This window comes from Capsicum annuum, chromosome 1 (genome assembly GCF_002878395.1).
Source record: "Capsicum annuum cultivar UCD-10X-F1 chromosome 1, UCD10Xv1.1, whole genome shotgun sequence".
Lineage (NCBI taxonomy): Eukaryota > Viridiplantae > Streptophyta > Magnoliopsida > Solanales > Solanaceae > Capsicum > Capsicum annuum.
This window is the reverse complement of record NC_061111.1, coordinates 89861951-89879371: the sequence shown is the minus strand read 5'-3', so window position 1 is coordinate 89879371 and position 17421 is coordinate 89861951.

Below are 17421 nucleotides of genomic sequence, written 5' to 3'. Positions count from 1 at the left end.
AATGGACAAAAGTGTTAGATGAAACTTTAATATATGGATCAAGATCAGAGGTGCATACCTGATCTTCGTTTCCTTATATGATAGTGATTTTGTTGTAGATTTTCACCTGATCGTAAGTTGTGGTATACTAATTTATGTTATCTTGCAATTCCTTCTTACTAATTTATGTTATCTTGCAATTCCTTCTGGCAATTTCCGCGACATCATGTATTTGTAGGGTAGTGAGTGGTAAGTTCTACCTGGGCCCTTTATTAAAACTCCCAACTATTTCACTGCTTTTATCAGATCCCTTTAAGTGCGACAATAAATTTATGTTTCTTTCCTCTCATGCCCATGTTGCATCATCGGGTATATTCTCATCAACTGGAAACTGTGATGGTACATCTTGCTTGTTCATGCCCGTATCCAAACATTGTGTTGGGGTCAATTCAATAGCATCAAAAGTCATTGCATATTCTGGTTCTAGGTAACTACAACAATAATTAGCAAAATTTAGGTACAATCCAGCACTAGGAAAAGTATAATAAGTCTGAAAAATTTTCTCAACAAAAGAATTCATACCCAAAAGTGCCCATCATATGCGTGGATATATGACTATTTCACTTCTCCCGTGCTATTCTAGCCAAGCCAAAGTTTGAAACTTTTGGTGTGAAATCATGTTCTAGCAAGATGTTACTAGACTTGAAGTGCTTGTGCATTACACGAGGGATAGAGTCATCATGTAGATAGGCTAATCCTTGAGCTGCACCTAATACAATCTTCATTCTCGCATATCAATCTAGAGGAGAATCCTCTTTATCATTTCTTGAAAGAAAAACAAAGCACTTATTTAATAGGATATCTAACATATGAAATAGAAGACTGAAATTTGCTTATTGATGAAGGTAGCTAGGTTGATAGCTAGGCTTAGCTAGTGTTACTAGGCCAGTCAAAACAATGAAAAATAAATACACAAAAACACAAGTAAATAAGTGTAGTGACTATATGATAGCAGATTAAAAGACCCCTCGCAAAAAAGTTGAGGGGTTTCTATCAGTAAAAGAATTTTATCTTCTACTGTACCAAGGAGATACCTCCCTTTGCTTTTCTTTTTTATCATAGCTATTAGAGAGCATGTTCTTCCTAATCACATTTTAGTTAATAGTTCCTTTTGTGCATATTTTAGTTAATATTTTTTTCCTAATAACATTCTTTTTGATACTGGATGTTCTGTGTGATTAGCATGAGTGCACTAGACACAAACAATCAACATTCTTTGTGTTCTCATGTGGCCATCTTTGTTTCACTCAAACGCAATATAACTGTTCCCTAGCAATATGATGTAGTTTTATACCTTATTCTCATTTTGTTTTGGAGGTTACTGAATGAAAGGATCCTTCAAAAATTTTCTAGAGACCTCATATAGTGGAACTAGAATAATTAGACCAAGCAAGTTTACTGAAATATTCCCTCTCAACTGGTTGGTCAGCCAAAAGTGAACTACCTCCCCTTAACTTCGTTAATTTTTCTTGTTTTCACTTTATTAGGAAGTCTTACCAGAAGAGAAAATACTTATGAAAAAATACGCTAATAAGCTCAAATAAGTAAATGAATACAACAAATACAAATATATCTCATTTTTTAAGGATAAGTGTAACTATGTCTCTTTTCGAGTATGTTGGTCCTAGAAAATAATAGCCAATATCAGCATCAAGGCACCTACTTTGTTCCTTTTTCATTATTCCATCTCTATCTATTCTTTTTCTATGCATCCAACAAGAAGTTATCCATTGCAGTTCTAACCCGAGACCTCTAGTTGGCAAAGGGTGTATATACTAAGTAGGCGCCATATGTAAATACTAAGGGTATAGAATCTTTTGATTAGGTAGTGTATTTATTTTGAGATACATAAAAACAACACATTTTTTTGAGAGATTATGATTAGGTGAGGTCATTACTCAAATCAAGAGTCATTGTTCCATTTGTTTGGGTTCTTGATGGCATTATTTTATTTTCTGTTCCATTGATTCATTAGTAATTAGAGAGTATGCTACTCTTTAGTATACGATCGTTATGGTATTGTATGTTTATAAGTTGTGTTCTTTTGAAGTTTTTTGTTGAGTAAAAAGCTATGTTTATTTCCTTTTTTATTTTGCTTCCTTGCTCGTTATAGTATTATACGTAATCACCCAACTTATCCTTTTTAAATATGTTATATTTTAATAGCTAATTGAGATTATTTATTCTCCTTTTATAGGTGTCTAAAATGAAAGAGGTGAAGAAAGAAGTGATGAAGAAATTGACCGTACTTGAGAAGATTTTTAAATTGTTGATAGATGCTTTAATATATGTTTTTTATATTGAATTTTGTGAAACTTAGCGCCACTTGAATTTGATACTATGTGGGAAAACTAATGATCATTTGACTTTTATATTTTGCTTTTGGATTTAGATTACTAGTCTGTTGCATATTTTAATTTGGATTATCATTAATGAAAGATTTTGTTGTGATGTGTGTATGTGTGTGTGTGTGTATGTATGTATGTATATATATATATATATATATATATATATATATATATATTTTAATTGGTATTTGAAGTAGTTGCAATAGGTGGAAAAAACCATTGCAATAGCAAATTAAAATAGTTGCAATAGGTAGGAAAAAAATATTGCAAAAGACCCAAACACCATTGCAATAGGCAGTGAAAAATTGTTGCAAAAGACCAATAAGTGTTGCAGTAGATATCCAAAAATTGTTACAATAGGGTTATTGCAGCGCTTTCTTGTCGTTACAATATAGTCTATTGCAACGGTTATTAATCATTGCAATAGACAATATGAAGTATCACAATAGGAGATTAAAATAACTGTTACAATAGGTCTATCTAGTGCAACGGTTAATGTAACCGTCACAATAACCATTGGGATAGACCTATCCCTATGCTCTCATATGTTACACATGTCAAACCATTATGGTACATCTATGATAATGGTTTCTTTATCTATCGCAACGATTTTTGAACCATTTCCATAGAGGTAATTTCTAGTAATGGATCCACTAAATTTGTAATCAATAGTAATTTGTAACTCTTGGATAGTTATCAATAGAATTCTAAGAAGAGATGGTGAAGAAATGAAAGACTGGTTAAAACAAGTAATGAGAAAATACTATCATAAAAGAAACTAACATAATTATATAATCTTATGAATCAAGCATGATATACTTTCTATATCTCATCCATCCACAAGGTAAATAACTTAGCTTAGAGCACAACATGTTCATCACCACACTAGTTGACTGGACCATTAACGTCACTCTAAAAAGTATGAGAGCAAAATATCTTGCATGACATATATTTTACAAAGTCCATATAAATTCAAAATCATTCTTTATGAAGCAAGTTCCATTCAAAAACGGGTAAAGCGTAAAAGGGAAAATCCTGAAAACCAATAAAAGTGTTTGGTTTTGTGTACACCCATAGAGCATGATCAATAGCAAGTTCTTTTGATTTGTTAAATAGACTATAATATAAGGTGTTTTGATCACTGATGTGCAATGGTTTCATGGAACTTTTGATGCTTCAAATAAGGATATTATGCAAGAACTTGCGTATTAATTTTAGATATGATGTATTTTTGTGTTGATTGTGCAGGAAAATAGGTTTCAGAGTAAGAGTTGATAAATGAGTATGAAGTGATATTGAATTAGTGACCCATGAGTCAACACAAGACTTGTGGGTTGGACCTATTCCTTATGAGGTGGGGCGTGAATTGAGTTCTGAAGCTGATAGATACACCTGATTTCCACGAAGACAACCTGTGATCTGTGACTCCAAACCATGCCACATGAGTTTGAGTCTTGAACTATGTTTTGAAAGTTGAAGACCATCGTTGGTTCCCATGATTGAAACCATGACTCGTGGGTCTCAACCTACAAGTTGTAGGTGCTGCCGACCTAGTTTGACTACACAGTTTAGGATAGGATTTATTTTGTATTTATAAATACTCCCTTGATGTTTTATTATCAGGTTACACACTTAATATTCTTTTTACATTATTTTGAGTTCTGAGATATATATTCATCTTGGAACCATTGATATTGGTTTTTAGGATTTATAATCAATTTAAGATTTTGATTTATCATCTTATTCTTGTAAGATCAACATTATACTTTCATTTATGAAATCTTCATGCATTTTTGTGACTATGAGTAGGTAAACCCCATAACTAGGGTTGTGGAAACCATGATAAATTAATGAAGTAGGTTAAGTGTGAAGTCATTCTAGAACAGTATTCTTGCATGTATTGGTATTTCCTTATATTTGAATACTTTTTTTATGGTAGCCAACGCTAGGAACTCGCATGTATTCTAGACTTGCTCAAGAGAGAGGTATAGATTGAGAAAAGGAGATAACAATAATAATTTGAAGGTACTAACCTTCATCTAATTAACTTGAGCTATAACTGAGATAATTAATCTTAGATCACAAAACAATGGGTAAAAATACAACACTTTGAGTTTGTGAGGATATGAGTGAAATTTATCTAAACCAAGGTTAAGAGATGATTGGGTGATACATATCTTGTATATTATGTATGAAAGGCATCAAGATAGTTTGATAAGCACAAATAATCTATGGAGTTATGAAGTCATGGGGAACACAATCCTAGTGCTCATGTCATATTGATCACCATCCAATTAACCACCACTTGCTACTATTTCTCTTACTGTTCCCCCTTTTTTATTTACGTAATTTCCAAATACATCAGCAAACTCTTGACAAAACTTTTGGCCTATTTCTTGTGGGATCGATCCCAAAATAGTTGGATTCTAATTTGATTCAATCATCGCTTTATACATTTTGAGAGGTATAATTTGGGGAACATTAAATTTTGGCACCATTGCCGTGGAATACAATTATGAATTGATTGATCGAGTTTATTAAAGTTGTTAGTTTTTTTTTGTTGATTTCTACTTTTTTACTTTTTTAGGGAACACATTATTGTATGCCCAAAACTTGAAGTCAAGACAATCCCTTAATTCTATTTGATCCTGAGCTTGAACAAACTCTGAGGTAGAATCATTAGATGGAGAGTGAAGGAGTTCGTGATCAATGAGCCATGCTCGAAGGGGTTCATGATGACCCAATAGTTTTGAATCAACCTCTTCAATATGATGTTTAGGGGACTATAAAGTATGTCACTATTCGCTTGATGGTTGAGGAAACTCCTAGGCAAGTAACTTTCTATAGATCAGCTAGGGACGAAACGGTTAGATAGGAGAAAGAAGAGTGTCAAGCCGCACTAGATAGGGATAGAAGAAACAAAGGTAAAATACTTTTCCAACAATACCTTCCGATATATGATGATTTAGAAAAATATTTAAGATGTTTTGAACGAGTTGAAATAGGTGCAATCATTCCTCCATAATTGCCCTAAGGGACTAAATTTCATATTATGAGCATTATGATCTAGTTGTTGAACTTGAATAGGGTGTTTGCTGGTGTAATGATCATCCAAGTCATTTCCTTGATTTTCATGCCTTTCCAATGTTTAGAGCCTTACCACAATGGCTACAGGTAATTTATGACTTTTTAAAACTTTTGGTTTGGTGATCGGACAGTTCATTTGAATTTTAGGCCCATTTCCTTGTTTTAGAGCTTTTGCTATTAAGGAATTGGTCTCTGACCAAAATTCCTAGTAGATGATCTCGGATGAGAATTCTAATAGATCCATCATCTCTAGAACATCAATTTTAGGTTGAGGAGACCATTGGTTTAGGTTTCATGGCTTTTAAACTCATTTTGGGCGGTTTATATGAAAAATAGAACTATAGGTGTGGCCTCCACATTTAGTCAAAGAGAACTCATATAAAAGTTTTAATGGTTCCATTGAGTATGGAATATCAAATTTGGTATGGTAGCATAGTTTGGGGTTATGAAGGAATCCCGAACACCCGATCAAAGATTTTGGACTTAGTAAAATCTGGTATAGGTTGCTGGTGCAATTTGTCATGACCAAACCAGAGCCTGGCAATGATGGGTAGCGCAAGTCCCACGTAGACTGGAGATCACCCGCTGTACCTAACCAAACTAAACACAACATCTTCCATGTCAGATGAATTCTAAACATATAATAAGATATTATGTAACAAGCTTAAGGAAACTCAAAACATATTTATAACTGATGACCAGTGACAAGATAAACAACTGACCAATATTACTCAATATCTACAGTAATCCACACAAAGCCTTTTAAGCAAAGAACTAAACCAGTCTTCATGAGGGACATGTCCCTGACTCTGATAGATGATAATGAGAATGAAAATAATAATGTTACTGATAATGAAAGTATCTATCAACTCAAATCTAAGAATGAAATCTGGTGAAATGCCTAATATTTTTGGGGTATGGATGCTCATCACTTCACCACAATGCAATAAATCGAGCAGACCGAGCTAACTTTGTGCAGGAAATATAGAAGTAGCTCTGGTTCCTGCATCTGGAGATGGTTAGTTGGATGAACACTAGAATGTAACTTAGGGATAAGGATAACATAATACCATGATCAACAGTTCAAAATCATTCAAAACCAATTCACATAATCAGTACATATATATATATATATATATATATCACATGATGAAATAGGGAACAAGGCTTAATATGCTCTTTAAACTTTAGCCTGGATTGTGTAGCTGAATAGTCATAACATATGAAGGCACCCACAGGCTAGATAAGCCCAGTTCTCCCTGGCTGGGAGGAGCTCAATGCGTATGGCCGCATGAACTAGAGGTCATACATATGCACTATGGGGTACTCGAACCTCTCAGTATATTAAGGCGACATAAGCATCAAATTACTTAATAAGATATGGGGGACTCAAACCTCCCAATTAATTGATAATAATAAGGACTCAAATAACCCGATCATATAGACCCCCGCCTCAGCAACCACAGTTTTCAGTATTGGTCCTTCAAGACCTCTAATTCCATGACTCAGCTACACTACCCTTATTAAAGCCAATTAAAACAAGTATCACACATTTCCATTCATTGAACCACACACATTAAGGCATACATTATTGGTATCATCATACCAACTACACTTGCAAGGTAATATAAACATTCCAAACTTATTATCATCACTTGGGGGATTCACTCCCCTCCACGTGCTTTAATTTTACATTATCTTGGGGAATTACATTAAGGTTCAATTCAAAATCATAATGAAATAGTTCAAGAATAGTTCAATTCCCACATTTCTCATAACTAAAAACCAATTTCACAACATGGGGTTGGGGTCATAACCACTTCAAAATTCACAAGTTTGGGGAAAATCACAATTTCCTAGTTCATTCACCATACCCATGCACCCACAGTTCGAAACCATAATTAAAGCATGAGTAATCACATGTTAACCATGGGAAAATATTATTCAATCAATAAGCATTCAAAACCCTCAACCCTTGATTTCAAACCAATATAATTATCTCATAAAAAATATTTTAAAAAACATGATTTATACAAATTAACAATGAGGGAAGAGTAACATCCCTGAAGTACCAAGTTTTACGAAAAAAATTTATCCCTTGAGCCCTTAGATGACCGACTTCTTCGAAACCCTAAGTATGGATGCTTGAGAGAATTTAAGAGATATTTGGAAGTGTTTGAGTTCATTAAGGATGAAATATAAACCCCTTTAGTTATTTATGGACCTGAGGTTTTAATTAGGTGAGAAAGAAATTGTCCAAAGTGCCCTCAATTTAAAAACTAAAATTTAGTCGTCAGTGACTACGGGTCACTATATGACTCATAAGGATACATTATGACTTATCACAAGGAGTTGTAGTCAAGACAGAACACCAAGGATCCATACTACTCTGGCTACGATTCATACCACCAACTCGTAATCGCACTTAAAAACTCGTAACCACTTCACATACTCAAGACAACAATAATTTAGGATGACACACCGAAAACCCTATGTTTGGGACATAACTACTAGTCTTGAGTCTTTATGACTCATTTCCTTAAGTCATACCAAAGATAGTGTCTTGTGCTAAACTTTCTGGATACCTTACGACTTGGTCCTTACGACCCCTATGAAGTCTTGATGACTAGTTGAGAGCCACTCATACTCAAAGCAGAATACTAAGCCACTTGTTATGATTAAGTTACAATAGAGTCCCTACAACCCATAGAGACTCCCTACGACTCATCAGAGGAGTCGTAGTCAAGATAATGAGGATAAAATTTCATAAATTTTCAAGGACCAAAAACTCAAGGAGTTACATACTACACCCTTAGTATCATTCGTACTCGAATGACAAGATAAGGAATTTATTAGCATGATTAAATCCACGTATCATTATTCTTACCTTTAACTAAGTGTAATACCCCGTAAGATTCTCGATTCAACTTTTAGTTGTATGCTTAAGGGGTCCAAGGCTTGAAAATTTCACCAAGTGTTACGGACTTAGTCATTTTCAAGAGCCCCTAAACTTTGATGATTTTTATTTTGGTATTTCCGACATCGCGATATTAATTTTTAAGTTGATTCATGTTCGGAGTTGTTAAAGATATGTCTCAGGCGAGTTTTGAGATTTTCAGACGAGTGTAGAGCATGTTTGGAAAACAAAACCAGTATACCTACCATGATAGGCCTACAACGCCCAATTTAGTCTGCCAGGATAAAGCTCGTAGTTACTGGTTTAATTCTCCAGACTAGAGCTTGTGGCGTAGGGCTTACCCCACCAATCTGGAAATCGCATCACTCTTTTACTGTTCCATTAAGTCCTTTAGGCTTTAAGCCAAGGGGTATTTTAGTCAATTCCCCTTATCCTATTTCATCCATAACATGAATTGGGGCTTCCAAAAGGGCATTATTAGCCTTTTTTACTCAAATTACTCCCAAGAAAACCCTTCTTCTTCCCCAAAAACAATTCAAGATTCATTCTCAAGAAATCAAGGGGTTCAATCTTACAACCTAAGAAATCTTCAAGAATTTAGTTGTTAAGGTTTGTGGGATGTTCATCCAAGGGTCCCTTTCACCGATGGTGCCCAAAAACCCTCTTTTGGTTTAAATTCTGAGTTTACACTTGTTCAAGGTGAAATAAATTCATAAATCTCCTATTAATTCAATTATAAGATATGGTTACAAGTGTTTTCAAGTGGAATGAGTCATATCATATTTTAAGTGTTGCAATTCCTATGTCATGATCAATTAATTTTAGGATTAATCCCCAAGTTATGAATTTAGCCATGTAATCATGTTGTTTCCTCATGTTTAAGACATTCCCATGTTTAAATTTATGATTATCACATGTTTGATGAAATGCCCATATTTTGGGTCTTTGAACCATGATTTCATACTACAATATTTCAAATTTGATATCGTATTTTATAATCATTCAGTTTTGGTGGGTTATGAACACCCGATACTTAAGTGTTTTAAATGATTTTAGATTTTCAAGTAATTATTCAGTTAAACTATATGCAATATTGATTTTCCCTGTCAATATAATCATGATGAGCACTATAAAAAATAATGTTTAGTTAAAATAGGTTCAGTTTAGTAACAGTTTCAAATCAGTTTGGGGTATGATTTAGCACTGAGCGAACCTAGGGATGGGGCTCACTTGCCAGTTAGGACTGGGTCCTTAGTAGCAGTCCTTATGTTCCAGAACTACGTAGCCAGTGTAGGTTTATGAGATTTCATCCGCCAGTTTATGATTGACACTCTCTTAGGGGTCACCCACTAGTTTAGGAATAACTCTCTAGTCTTTCAGAACATTAGATTAGTGGATCCATAGAGAAGTGTTGGTACTCATGGCATGGTACTAATACCCTTCCAACTGGGGTTATAGGTTGGACCCTAATTAGCATAGATTGGGGCATATCGGTTAAATGTACCTCCCACGGTCTCAGTACAGTATTAAGTATATTTTAGTACAGGTTTGCTTGACCAAGTGTACAAAATCTTAATTATTCAATTATACATATTTTAGTTATTTAGTTTACAGATTATTTCAGAAACATGTTTATACTTAGACTTGCATTCTCAGATATTATATGTTCATGTATTTATTCTTAATTACCCCATGCATTTCAGCCAGTCCGCATCTCATATACCAAATATATTCAAATAATTGATCGCATACTTTTCTTTGCGCTATATTGTCTTATAACATAGGTTCTAATGCACAATTTCCCAACCAGTCTTAGACAGCTCAGTGATACTCAACAGCAGTAGTGGTGTGTCCTTATACATCGAGGATATGATTTTTTTAATTTTTGTTATTTCTATTATTTCAGTACTTTATTATGTTCAATCATTTGGAGTTAGTTGGGGGTATTTCCTATTAACTCCTCATGATGTTTAAGGGTTTTCAAATAATCAGTTAGACAGTGAGTCAGTTCTTTTAGTCTTACCAGTTTCCCAGACAATTAGTTTGATTTCTTATATTTTATTAGATATTTCATACATGTTTTGATACATAATTCAGTATTAAGATTTTCAATATCTTTCTAGTTTATATTTTGCTCATATGTTATATTACTATTTTACTCAGTGCTCATAGCAGGTACCATCTCATGGGTTAGCTTGTGGTTACTTGTGGCCATAAGCATCATTGTTGCGACTAGGGGGTAGCCTCGAATCATGACAAAACTTGCTATTAGATCCTAAGGTTTTAAAGTATCCTAGGGAGTTTGAAAGCCACATTGAGTAGAGTTTTGTACATGGGTGTAAAGTGCGCTATACTTATGGACAAGAGGCTATGAAACGTCTTTAGAAAAGTTTCCCTTCTTTCAGTGTTCATATCATGCAAAAGAGCATAGGCTCTATTTAAACTCTCGTTCTAATTCATCCTTTATTTTATTTATAGATAATTCCTACCAGAAGAAATAATGAAAGAAAGAATGGGGATCCGCCTGTACCACTGCCGATTTAAGAATATCCAATTAATAAGCATATGTCTCACGCCGATTTTAGGGTCGCCTTTATGAGTCTATCCTATTTAGTAGCTACTCCAAACAACCAACAGGTTGTTGCCCCATCCAATATAGTGGCAAATACGGCTATAGTTAGGATTCAGGATTTCACCCTAATGAATCCCTCTTTGTTTTCGGGATCTAAGTCTGAAGAGGATCCACAGGAGTTTTTGGATATGGTATTGAAGGTGACTGATATCATGGGTGTCACTTTAAGTGAGAGAGTAGAGTTAGATGCATATCAGTTGTAGGATGTGTCTCACACCTGGTTTATGTAGTGTAAGGAGGATCGAGGTGTAGAGGTAGGTCCTATTGAGTGGGAGGAGTTAGCCACGACTTTCTTTGACAGGTATTTCCACTATAGTTAAGGAAAGATAAGGTGTAGGAGTTTATCAATTTGAAGAAAGGTAGTATAAGCGTGAAAGAGTACTTGCTTACGTTCACTCAGTTGGAGAGGTATGTATGGTGGTAGAAAATAGGTCTAGAATAAGTAATTTTGTATCTGGTGTAGCTAATAGTATGGTCTAAGAGTTGAGGAACACCATGTTGATTAAGGAGACGGACTTATCTAGACTTATGGTTTATGCTCACCAGATTGAAGAAGAAAAACGTAAGGAGAGAGAAAAAGAGAATAAAAGGGTTAGAATAGGTAGTTTCAACTTTTCTTAGCCAAGGTCAGAAGGCGGTAACCGTTCTCAGTTTTATTAGAAATTTTCATCCCCAGCTTCATCTTTAGCTAGTGCGCTAATGCCTAAGTTCAGGAAAGATAGTCGGGATAGGGCGTTGGGCTCTAAGTCTCAAGGCAGTGTGAACAGTGGTCTCACTAATTCTCTTTGTTAGAAATGTGATAGAAATCATTAGGGTGAGTGTAAGGCTGGTAGTGATGTATGTTTTAGATGTGGCAAACCAGGCCACAAGGTCCGGCAGTGTCTAGTCGTTACAAGAGGGGAAAAGATTCACGCCAACATGGCTAATCTAATATTTTATCTACTCTAGTAGGACTCCCAACTTAGCAAGTTGCCACCTCTAGTGCAACCTGTGGGTAGTGGTAGAATAGGATTTATGCTCTCCAAATTCGGCATGATCAGGAAAGTTCTCCTGATGTAGTTATGAGTACATTATAGGTTTTTCATCTTCAGGTTTATGCTTTATTAGACACCGGAGCTTCACTTTCTTTTGTGAATCCTTATATAGCCGTCAACTTTAGAGTCAATTTAGAAATAATAGCAGATCCTTTCTCAGTGTATACCCCAGCGGGTAAATCTATTATAGCTAGATGTATACAGAAATTACCCGATCATACTGTCTTAGAAAGTTAGCTCAATTGATCTTGTGGAGTTATAGATGACTAATTTTGATGTCATTCTTGGCATGGATTGGCTCCACTCATGTTATGCCTCAGTTGATTATAGAAATAGGGTCATTTAGTTTTAGTTTCCTAAAGAACTAGTCGTTGAATGGAGGGGTAGTACCTTAGTGCTTAGGGGTTAGATTGTTTCAAATCTTAAAGAAAGAAAGATGATATCTAAATGGTGTGTTCACCATCTTGTTTGAGTCAAAGACTTTACTTTTAAGACTCCAAGTCTAGAGTCAGTTTCAGTAGTACATGAATTTCTAGATATGCTCCCTAAAGATCTTCAAGGAGTTACTATTGAAAGGGAAATTGACTTTAGAATAGATCTCCTTCGAGATGCCCAGTCTATATATATTCCACCTTACATAATGGATCTAGCTAAGTTTAAGGAGTTGAAAGAATAATTAAAAGATCTCTTAGATAAGGGTTTTATCAGGCCCAGTGTTTCCCCATAGGGCACTCCAGTCTTGTTCGTGTGTAAGAAATACGATTCTCCTAAAATGTGCATCGATTATCACCAGTTAAACAAAGTCATAATCAAGAATAAGTATCCACTCCCTAGAATTAATGACTTGTTTGACGAACTTCAGGGTGCTAGTTATTTCTCTAAGATAGACCTCAGATTCGACTATCATCAACTTAGAGTCAGAGAATGTGTCATTCTGAAGATAGATTTAAAAACCCTGTATGGTCATTTTGAATTTCTAATTATGTATTTTGGACTAATGAATGCCCTTGTATCTTTCATGGATTTGATGAATAGGGTATTCAAGAAGTACTCGGACATGTTTGTCATAGTCTTCATTAATGATATCCTTGTCTATTCCCATAGTGAGAATGATCATGCAGACCATCTGAGAATTGTATTGCACACCCTTAGAGCTCATCAACTGTTCGCTAAATTCAGTAAGTGTGAATTTTGGCTAAGATCAGTAGCTTTCCTTGGCTATATTATTTCTGGTGATGATATTTGAGTTAACCCTCAAAAGACATAAGCAGTGAAAACTTGGTCTAGACCCATCTATCCATCAGGTTTCAAGAATTTCTTGGGTTTGGCTAGCTATTACAGATGGTCTGTTAAGGGGTTTTCTTCTATTGCATCCCCCATGTATCAACTGACTCAGAAGAAAGTCAAATTTTAGGGGTCAGATTCTTGCGAGAAGAGTTTTTAAGAGTTAAATAATTGACTCATCTCTACCCCAGTCTTGTCCTTGCCAGATTATTCAGATGGATTTATAGCTTACTGTGATACTTCTAGAGTTGGTCTTGGTTGTGTTTTGATACAGAGAGGCAAGGTCATAGCCTATGCCTCTAGACAGCTTAAACTCCATGAAAAGAATTATCCTACCCTTGATCTTGAGTTGGCAGCTGTTGGATTTGCTTTGAAAATTTGGATATATTATCTTTATGGGGTTCATGTTGATATGTTCACTAAACATAAGAGTTTGTAGTACATGTTCACATAGATTGATCTGAATCTTCGTTAGAGAAGGTGGCTTGAGCTGTTAAAAATTTATGGCATGAGTATGTTGTACCATTCGGGAAAGGCCAATGTAGTGGCGGATGTCCTTAGCTAGTTATATGTGGGTAGTGTTGCTCATGTTGAGGTATATAAGAGTAAGTTAGTCCATGAGGTTCATCATCTTGCTAGATTAGGTATTTTATTGGTTGATTTAGCTAAAGGTAGTATAATAGTTCAGAATGGTATGAAATCTTCCTTAAGTACCGAAGTGAAAGAAAACCAAGATAGAGATCCTAGTTTGGTTAAGCCGAAGGCGGCAGTTATAGATCAGAAGGTGGAGGTTTTATCCTAAGGGGGACATGGTGTGCTTTGTTGTGAGGGTATAGTATATGTTCTGTGTATTGATGGCTTGAGACAACAAATACTTTTAGAAACACATGGTGCAAGATACTATATCTTTCTAGTAGACACTAAGATGTACCGTGATTTGTGGAAAATCTATTGATAGAGTGGAATCAAGAAGGATATTTCAAAATTTGTGGCTAAGTGTCCAAATTATCAGTCGGTTAAAGTTGAGCACCAAAGGCCTAGTGGTACATTGCTAGAGTTCATCATACCCACTTGGAAGTGGGAAGTGGTGAACATGGATTTTGAGACAAGATTGCCTCGTACGCGTCATCAATATGATTTGATATGGGTCATTGTAGATAGAATGACCAAATAAGCTAATTTCTTGCTAGTTCATACTTCGTACTTAGCTGAGTATTATGCTGAGATTTATATTAAGGAGTTGGTTAAGTTGTATGAGATTATATTTTCTATCATATCAGATAGAGGTACTTAGTTTATCTCTTATTTTTGGAAGGCTTTCCAGAAAGGTCTTGGTACCCAAGCTAACCTCAGTATAACTTTTCATCCTTAGAGAGATGGTTAGGTAGAGAGGACCATTCAAACCTTAGAGAACATGTTGAGGGCATATGTTATTGAGTTTAAAAGTATTTGGGATGACCACTTACCTTCGATTAAGCTTGCCTATAACAATAGTTATCACTTTAGTATTCAGATGGCTCCGTTTGAGGCTCTCTATGGAAGGAGATGTAGATATCCTACCAGTTGGTTTGAGGTAGGTGAAGGCTTTGATAGGACCAGATTCAGTGTTTAATGTAATAGAGAAAGTTCAGTTGATTCGGGAGAGGTTGAAGACAGCCCAAGGCTGTCTGAAATCTTATGCAGACGTGAGGAGAAGATATCTTGAGTTTAAGGTTAGGGATTTGGTCTATTTGAATATTTTTCATTATGAAGGGAGTAAAGATATTTTACAGGAAGAGAAAACTCAGTTCCTGCTATGTTGGCTCTTATAGAATCTTATACCATTTTGGGAAGGTAGGTTACGAGCTTGAGTTGCCTGTAGATTTGGCATCAGTGCATCTGGAGTTTCATGTTTCCCTGTTAAATAAATATATTAGGGATTCATTAGTAGTTGTTCTGTTTGAGTATATGGACGTTAAGGATAACCTTTACTATGATGAAGTCCCAGTTGAGATCCTTGATTGTCATATTTATAGGCTAAGGAATAAAGAAGTTTCCTTGGTTAAAGTTCTTTGGCTGAATCAGTTTGTTAAGGGAGCTACTTGGGAAGAATAAGAAGAACTAGATATGCGAACCAAGTACCCATATCTTTTCTCTGCAAACCCAGATAAAGCTTGAGGTAACGATCTTCCTTAGATTCACTCTTTTTCGATATTAATTTCTGCTATGTAACCAATCTCATGTCATTGCATGCATTCATGAAATTAGTTCAGCTCATGTATCATGTTTCAGAATCAGTTATGTAGTCATGTTTCAAGTCCTGCATGTTCTATATATGATCTCAATTTTCTCAGTATTCTCAGCTAAACTAGCCTCGTTCGAGGATGAATGTTCCCAAGTGTTGAGGACTTAGTCATTTTCAAGACCCCTAAACTTTGATGTTTTTTATCTTGGTTCTTTTGATATCGAGATATTAATTTTCGAGTTGATTCATATTCGGGGGTTGTTAAAGGTATGTCTTGAGGGAGTTAAAGGGAATTTTTAGACGAATATAAGGATGTGTTTGGAAAATAAAACCAGTAGACCCATCGTGATAGGCCTGCGGCGCCCGGTTTAGTTCACCGAGATAAAGCCCATGGCACCTGGTCTAGTCTGTTGAACTGGAGCCCGTAGTGTGGGGCTTACCCTGCCATCCTGGAGTCTGTGTCCTCCCCTTGCTATTTCATCAAGCCCTTTGGCCTTCAAACAAAGGAGTATTTTGGTCAATTCCCCCCAACCTATTTCATCTATAACATGAATTGGGGATTCCAAAAGGGAATTATTTACCTCTTTTACTTAAATTGCACCTAAGAAAACCCACTTTCTTCTCCAAGAACAATTAAAGCGTCATTCTAAAGAAATCAAGGGGTTCAAGATTCCAATTTTAGAAATCTTCAATAATTCAGTTGTTAAGTTATGTGGGATGGTCATTCATGGTTCTATTTCACCCATGGAGCCCAAACCCTCTTTTAGTTTAAATTATGAGTTTACACATGTCCAAGGTGAAATAAATTCATGAATCTCCAGTTAATTCAATTAAAATTTATGATTACAAGTGTTTTCAAGTGGAATGAGTTATATCATGTTATAAGTGTTGCAATTCCCATATCATGATCAATTGATTTCAGGATTAATCCCCAAGTTATGAATTTAGCCATGTTATCATATTGTTTCCTTATGTTTAAGACATTCCCATGGTCAAGTTTATGATTATCACATGTTTGATGAAATGCCCATGTTTTGGGACTTTGAACCATGATTTCATACAACAGTATTTCAAGTTTGATATTGCATTTTATAATCATTCAGTGCTTATGGGTTATGAACACCTGATACCTACTTGTTTTGCATTATTTTATATTTTCAAGCAATGATTCAACTAAACCATGTATATTATAGATTTTCTAGTCGATATAATCATGATGAGCACTATCAGAAATAATTTTCAGTTAAACTTGATTCAGTTCAATAACTGTGTCAGTTCAGTTGGGAGTAGGATTTAGCACCGAGTAAAACTAGGGATGAGGACTCTCCCTCTAGTTAAGAATGGGTCCTTAATAGCAGTCCCTAAGTTACACAACTACGTAGCCAGCATAGGATTATGAGATATCACCCACCAGTTTAGGACTTACACTCTCTTAGTTGTCACCCGCCATTTTAGGACTGAGTCTTTAGTTCTTTGAGACATTAGGTTAGTGGATACACATATCCAGTGTTAGTACCCTTGGCACGGTACTGACACCCTTTTAACAAAGGTTATAGGTTGGATCCCGATTAACTTAGATTAGGGCATGTCGGTTAGTTGGTATCCGCCACAGTGTCAGTATAGTATGCAATATATTTCAGTTCCAGTGTGGTTGACCAAGTGTATAGAATCTCAGTTATTCAGTTATATAGATTTCAGTCATCCAGTTTATAGATTATTTCAGAAACATATTTACACTTGGTCTTGCATTCTTTGGTATTATATGTTCATGAATTTATGTTAATCTACCCCATGCATTTCAGCCAGTCATCATTTCCTATACTAGTTGTAATACCTCGTAGTTCTACCTAGCTTAA